Below are 8265 nucleotides of genomic sequence, written 5' to 3' on the forward strand. Positions count from 1 at the left end.
GGACATTCTCAAAGATAGACCACATGTTAGGACACAAAACAAGTCTCTACAAGTTCAAGATTGAAATTATATCAAGCATCTTCTCGGACCACAATGGCATGAAATTAGAAATCAACTACAATGAAAACACTAAAAAACATTCAAACATGTGGAGGCTAAATAACATGCTATTAAACAATGAATGGGTTACCAAAGAGATCAAGGAAGAAATAAAAAAGTTCCTGGAAACAAGTGAAAATGAACACACAACAACCCCAAATCTATGGGACACAATGAAAGCAGTCCTGAGAGGGAAGTTCATAGCACTACAGGCCGACCTCAAAAAATAAGAAAAACTTCTAATAGCCCGGCCGGGCGTGGCTCAGTGGTTGAGCATCGACCTAGGATCCAGGCGATCACGGTTCGATTCCTGGTCAGGGCACATGCCCGGGTTGTGGGCTTGATCAATGACTCTCTCATCATTGATGTTTCTCTCTCTCTCTCTCTCTCTCTCTCTCTCTCTCTCTCTCCTTTCCTCTCTCTGAAATTCATAAAGGTATATTAAAAACAAAAACAAAAAACAAAAAACTTCTAATAGACTCTATAACCCTACAACTTAAAGACTTAGAAAGAGAACAACAAGAAAAGCCCAGAGTAAGTAGAAAGAAGGAAATAATAAAGATCAGAGCAGAAAGAAATGACATAGAGGCTAAAAACAGTACAAAAGATCAATGAAACCAAGGGCTGGTTCTTTGAAAAGATAAACAAGATTGATGAACCTTTAGCCAGACTCATCAAGAAATAAAGAGAGAGGACCCAAATAAACAAAAGCAGAAATGAAAGAGGTGACCCAATAGAAATAGAAAGGATTGTAAGAAAACACTGAGAACAACTATATGCCACCAAGCTGGACAACCTGGGTAAAATGGACAAATTCCTAGAAAAATACAACCTTCCAAAACTCAATCAAGACGACTCAGAAAACCTAAATAGGCTGCTAACTGCTGATGAAGTGGAAGCAGTAATCAAAGGGCTCCCAGCACACAAAAGCCTTGGCCCGATGGCTTCACCAGGGAGTTTTAGCAAACATTCAAAGAAGAACTAACACCTATCCTCCTCAAACTATTCTAAAAAATCCAAGAGGAGGGAACACTTCCAAGCTCTTTTTCCAAGGCCAGCATTAGCCTAATTCCAAAACCAGATAAAGACACTACAAAGAAAGAGAATTATAGGCCAATATCCCTGATGAACATAGATGCTAAAATCCTCAACCAAATATTAGCAAATCGGATCTAGCAATTAATTAAAAAGATCATACACCATGAAAAAGTGGGATTTATTCCAGGGATGCAAGGCTGGTACAATCTTCACAAATCAATAAGTGTGATACATCACATGAACAAAATGAAAGACAAAATCACGTGATCATATCAATAAATGCAGAAAAAGCATTCGACAAAATCCAACACCCATTTTTGATAAAAATTCTCAGCAAAGTGGGGATAGAGGGATCATACCTCAACATAATAAAGGCCATATATGACAGACCTACAGCCAACATCATACTCAATGGGCAAAAATTAAAACCATTTCCCTTAAAAACAGAAACAAGACAGGGGTGTCCACTTTCACCACTCTTATTCAACATGGTACTGGAAGTCCTCGCCACAGCCATCAGACAGGAAGAAAACATCAAAGGCATCCAAATTGGAAAGGAGGAAGTAAAACTCTCATTATTTGCAGATGTCATTGATACTGTACATAGAACACCCTAAACACTCCACCAAAAAACTACTAAGTTTAATAAATGAATTCAGCAAGGTAGCAGGATACAAAATTAATACCCAGAAATTGATGGCATCTTTATGCACAAATAATGTACTCTCAGAAAGAGAAACTAAAAAAACAGCCCCATTTACCACTGCAACAAAAACATTAATGTACTTAGGAATAAACTTAACCAAGGAGGTAAAAGACCTGTACTCGGAAAACCACAGGACATTGCAAAAAGAGATAGAGGAAGATATAAACAAGTGGAAGAATGTATCATGCTCATGGATTGGAAGAATTAACATCATTAAAATGTTCACACTACCCAAGGCAATCTATAGATTCAACGCAATTCCTATTAAAATACCAAAGACATATCTCACAGATCTAGAACAAACACTTCAAAAATGTACATGGAACCAGAAAAGGCCCAAGTAGCCACAGCCATTTTGAGAAAGAGGAACAAAGTTGGAGGGATCACAATACCAGATATCAAGTGATACTACAAAGCCACTGAAATCAAAACAGCCCAGTGCTGGCACAAGAACAGACCTATAGATCAGTGGAACAGGGCAGAGCACCCAGAAATTGACCCAAGGAATTACGCTCAATTAGTATTTGACAAAGGAGGCAAGAGCATACCATGGAGTAAAGACGGTCTCTTCAATAAATGGTGCTGGGAAAACTGGACAGGTACACGCAAGAAATAAAACTAGACCACCAACTTACAGCATACACAAGAATAAACTCAAAATGGATAAAAGACTTAAATGTAAGATGTGAAACCATAAAAATCCTAGAGGAAAATGCAGGCAGTAAAATCTCAGACACCTCTCGTAGCAATATGTTTGCTGATACATCTCCTAGGGCAAGAGAAACAAAGGAGAAAAGAAACCAATGGGCCTGCATCAAAATAAAAAGCTTCTGCACAGCAAGAGAGACCACCAACAAAAGGAAAAGGGAGCCCACTGTGTGGGAGAACGTATTAGCCAATGATACACCTGATAAAGGGTTAATGTCCAAAATATATAAGGAAGTTATACAACCTAACAAAAGGAAGACAAACAATCTAATTAAAAATGGGCAAAGGACCTGAATAGACACTTCTCCAAAGAGGACACATAGATGGTCAACAGACATGTGAAAAAATGCTCAGTCACTTATCAGCAGAAAGATGCAAATTAAAACTACAATGAGGTATCGCTTCACACCTATCACCCATCAAACAAATCAACAAACAACAAGTGCTGGTGAAGATGTGGAGAAAGGGGAGCCCTAGTGCCCTGCTGGTGGGAATGCAGACTGGGGCAACCACTGTGGAAAACAGTGTGGAGTTTCCTCAAAACATTAAAAATGGACCTGCCTTTTGACCCAGTGATCCCACTTCTAGGAATATACCCTAAGAAACCCGAAACACCAATCACAAAGAACTTATGCACCCCTGTGTTCATAGCACCACAATTCACAATAGCTAAGATCTGGGAACAGCCAAGTGCCCTCCGTAGGTGATGGGTAAAAAGCTGTGGGACATTCACACCAGGGATACTACGTGGCTGTAAAGAAGAAAGATCCCTTACCCTTTGGGACAGCCTGGAGGGACCTGGAGAGTGTTATGCTGAGCAAAATGAGCCAGTGAGAGAAAGACAAGGACCACATGACCTCACTCACATGTGGAATCCAAAGAACAAAATCGATCCAGAGACACAGAAGCATGGAGCAGACTGAGGGGTCTCAGAGGGAAGGCGGGGCTGGGGGAGTGGGTGGGGAGGGATTAACCAAAGAACTTAGAGGCATAAATGCATAACCCACGGACTCAGACTATAGTATGGGGAAGGCCTGGGGGGGGGGCAGATGTGGGGTGGAGGGGATCAATGGGGGGAAAAGGGGACACCTTTAGTGCTCTCAACAATAAAGATAAATTTAAAAAAAGAAAAGAAAATCAACAAAGTCAAGACACAGAAAGTCAGGCCTTTTATCTAATTCTTCACACTGGGCGGCTCCGTTGATTCCGAGTCTCCAGCCTAGACTAGCATACATGTCACGTAGGCCTGAGATTACCTGAGCACCAGGCAAATAGGTCTTCTTCCTTCATTTCCTTCAGAGAAATGTGGGAGGAGACTGAACATACCCAGATCTTTGGTCTATGGGATGCTCACTCCAAGTTCATGCTCATTATTGGGATCTTAGGGACAGTGATGTCTCCATCATGTGCCACTGGGAGGGAGGACTTCGTGGATCATGAGATAAATGGAGTGATGACTGTTACAATCAGGTACACCTCTGCAAGCCCATCCTGAGGCTATTTTCTGTTAAGTGAAAACAGTTGGGATGGATGTTCTCAGGAGCAGGCAGAACCCCTCACTGCTGACAGGCTCAGAGTTAATGCCACCACAGTTGTCAGGGCCAGGGGAACATGCTGAGCTCTTTCCCTCCAAAACAGCAACCCAAAGCAATGTTGCCTCCTAAGGAAGATATGGATTGCTGTCACCACCAAATAACTGTAAGAGGCCCCATGGTGATTCCTGTGACTCCCTCACGAGGCCACAGTCCACAGGATTGGGCAATCGCCCCAGCCAATTATAATTTCCTATTGGTGGGAACATTTCCAGGGGAAGACACAGAAAAGCCAACTGCAATGGATTTTGCATGAAGGAAACCTGAGTGGCGTGAATAGAACACTCCACACAGCAGAAGCAGAGCACATTTTTCAAGTGCACATGGAACATTCACTGAACCAGACCATATTCTGGGAAACAGAGCAAACCTCAACAAACCTGAAAGAATTGGAATGGTGTGAAATATGTTTTCTGACCACAAAGGAATTAAACTAGAAACCAAGGACGAAAGCTACCTGGGAAATCCTCAAACATGTGGAAATGAAACAACGCACTCTAAACAACCCATGGGTCAAGGGAAAGTCACACGGCAGTTAAAGATATTTTGAATTAAATGACAATGAACACACAACCAATCAAAGTTGCAGGATAAAGCTGAAGCAGTACTGTACTGAGAGAGAAAATGATAGCACTAAATATTTACATCAGGAAAGAAGAAAGGTACTGGATCAGTGACCTGCACCCCACTTTCAGGAACTAGGAAAAGAAGAGTACCTTCAACCCAAAGAGAGCAGCAAGAAGCAAACACTAGACATAAAAGCAGAATCCATGGCATTGAAAACAGAAAAATTATAGAGACAGTCAGTTAAACCAGAAAGTGGGTTCTCAGAAAGATCAATACAAGTTATAAACCTCTAGCCTAATTAAGAAAAAACTTCAATACAAGTTATAAATCTCTAGCCTGATTAAGAAAAAACTTAGAAGACATCAGTTGCCAGCATAAGAAAGAAGTAAAGATGCTACACTATAGATCTTAGACATCACAAAGGATAAGGTCATAATTTAAACATTATGTCTATAAAAGTGACAAATTAGATGAAATGGACAAATTCTTTGAAAGACATAAACTTCCTAAGCTCACTAAAGAGGAAATAGTAGGCGATCTAGCTTTATACATATAAAAGAAATTGCATTTGTTTAAAACAAAAACAAAAAAGCAAACCGAAGTCCAGGCCTCGATGCTCAGGCGTGAACTGCACCAAACACTAAGGGAGAAATGGTTCAGATTCTCTTAAAGCCCAGAAAGCGGGAGAGAAGAAACTGCCTCCCAACTCATTTTTGAGGCCGTTACCTAATAGCAAAACCTGAAAGAAAGATTATAATAAAAATGATCTTCAGGCCATTATTTCTCCTGAACATAGAGAAAAAAAATTATAACCACAAGGGCAGCGACCCGAGGCCGGCAGCGCCTGCACGGAGCGGGAGGAAGGGCAACGCAGGAGCAGGGCAGGGCCCGGGGACCAGGGGACACGCGAGGAGGCAGAGGCGGACAGCCTCCGGCAGGATTCAGCGTCACCTTAGGGTAACACACTTTCCGCAAGCTCGGAACATCAAGGGCAACTGACAACTAACATACTTAACCGCAAAACGCAAGAACAAAACAAAAACATGTATTTTAGCATCTGATAAAGGTTTACTTTCAAAATGTAAATGTACGTCCAGCAGGGCGGGGCTCAGCGGTTGAGCGTCGACCTGCGATCCAGGCGATCAGGGTTCGATTCCCGGTCAGGGCACATGCCCGGGTTGCGGGCTCGATCAATGACTCTCATCATTGATGTTTCTCTCTCTCTCTCTCTCCCTCTCCTTTCCTCTCTCTGAAATCAATAAAGATATATTTTAAAAAAAAGTAAATGTATCATTTCTCTAAAAATATTAAACACACTCGTGTTACAGACAGCACAGACCAGTGCAGCCCATTCTTGCTGCTGCTCCTGGACAGCAGCCCCGGGGTCACAACAAGAAAGAAAGTCAGGTTCGGGGGTAACAGTAAAAGTCTCCATTCATGGATGACGTGCTTGTCTGCGGAGAAAATACAAAAGATTCTACTCTCAAAAGCTTCTAGAATAAATGCATTCAACAAGGTCAGTTCATCAATTAAATTTCTATACATTAGCAATGAACGATTACAAAATGGGACATTTCCAAGTACCACTGAGAGGGCACTAAAACCGTGGCAGCGGGGGCTGACGTCTGACAAGACCGCTCGCTGCGAAACCCCAACCGCTCGGGAGGGCGCGGCTGGGCCTGAGAAAGCGGGCAGAGAGTCTCTTTCCAGGGTTGGAATACTCAGTATGATTCAGGTGTAAATTCCGCCAAGATTGAACTGTATGTTCAGTAAAATACTCACCAAAGTCCTGCAAAGATTTTTGTAGAAGTTACAAGCTGATTCTAAAATTTATTTGACAGGGCAAAAACAAAACAAAACTAAACAAAAAACCCCTCTAAGTGCAAAATGCTGTTTGAAAGAAAAAATGGGCCTCCCGGTGTGCAGTCTGGCCCGGAGGGAGCTCAGAACTTACCAACCACTCCATCCAAACAGGGAAAACTGAACAAACTAAAAATCAGCAACCGTTAGATCGCAGGGCGAACCGTTGTCCCCAAGTTGGAGAGTCACAACTGGAGCAGCTGCCTCCGCAGGAACCAGCAGGGCAGACCCCAATCCAATCTCCAAATTGCTGGAGGGTCAAGTGCTGACAATCCTGAGGGTTAAAAACTCTGGGGTGACCCGGTGGTAGGAGAACCACCACGCTTTTGTGGTTTGGCTTCCAGGAGCCTTGCTAGATCCTCCAAGAAGTATCCGAGAACAGTAACCTCTGGCTTCCAGGCAGGGCCAGAGGTAGTCACTTTTATGCCTTGTGCCCTGAACTCAACAGGGCCACCCTCAGGAGAAACTTCTTGATGCAGCCGACCCGGCGAGGGTTTAATCAGGCACAGCCTCCTTGGGGCATGGGAAAGACCCAACTCCAAGCGGCTCCAGCCTTCCCCAGGGAGGACAGGGAAACGCACTCCAGTTCCCCAGCCACCCTCCCACCCAAAGGGCTGGAAGGAACAACAGGAGCGGGAAGCTCCTGGTCCACGGGCACAGGCTCGCCAAAGATGGGCCGCCACCATCGGGCTGGAGAGCCCGGCCCTCCCCCACGGCGCTGCGGCTTTGCAAGAAAGGCTGTTGTCTAGGGTCCCTTTTACCCAGTGCATCCTTCCAACAAAAGTTAGAAGGCATAGCAAAAGGCAAAAAGCACAATTTTGAGAGACAGAGCAAACACTAGAACCAGACTCAGAGATGACAGGGAGGTTGGAATGATCAGACCAGGGGTTTTAAAATTATGATTAATAAACTAATGACTAAAGTTAAAAAAAAAAAAAGCTAATGGCTTGAATGGAAAAAATAGACAGCGTGCAAGAACACAGGGTAATGTAAGCAGAGAGAGAGAAATTCTTAGAAAGACTAAAAGCAACGCTGGAGATTAAAAAACACTGTAACAGAAAGGATGCCTGCGATGGGCTCAGCACATCTGTGACATGTGTTATTACATGTCACAGATGTGTTGGGGCTTTTTACAAACTGAAGGCGAGACCCTCCACCAGCAAGATTACGACTCACTTGCACGGGCCTGGAACCAGACCCGCAACACCTCCGAGCAGTGCTGGTACATTGGACACGGCCGAAGAAAGAATCTCTGAGCTTGGGGATATGACAATAGAAACGTCCAAAACTGAAAAGCAAAGAGAAAGAAAACACTGGGGAAAAATAAATAAATAAAGACCGGAACAGAATAGCCACGAATTGTGAGACAACTGCAAAAGATGCAACATACTCGTAATGCGAACACCAGAAGGAAAAGAAAGGAAAAAAGGAATATAAAAAATATTTGAAACAATAACAAAAAATTTCCTCAAATTAATGTGAGACGCCAAATCACAAGTCCAAGAAACTCAGAGAACATCCAACAGGATAAATGCCAGAAAATATACCCAGGCATGTCCTATTCAAACTTAAGAAAATCAAAGATAAAGAAAAAATTTTGAAAGAAGCCAGAGGAATGCAGCCGCCTAACCTGTAAAGGAGCAAAGATAAGAATTTCATCTGCTTCTCAGAAATCATGCCAGCAAAGACAGAGTG

The sequence above is a fragment of the Miniopterus natalensis genome, chromosome 7, assembly GCF_054644295.1.
Source record: "Miniopterus natalensis isolate mMinNat1 chromosome 7, mMinNat1.hap1, whole genome shotgun sequence".
NCBI lineage: Eukaryota > Metazoa > Chordata > Mammalia > Chiroptera > Miniopteridae > Miniopterus > Miniopterus natalensis.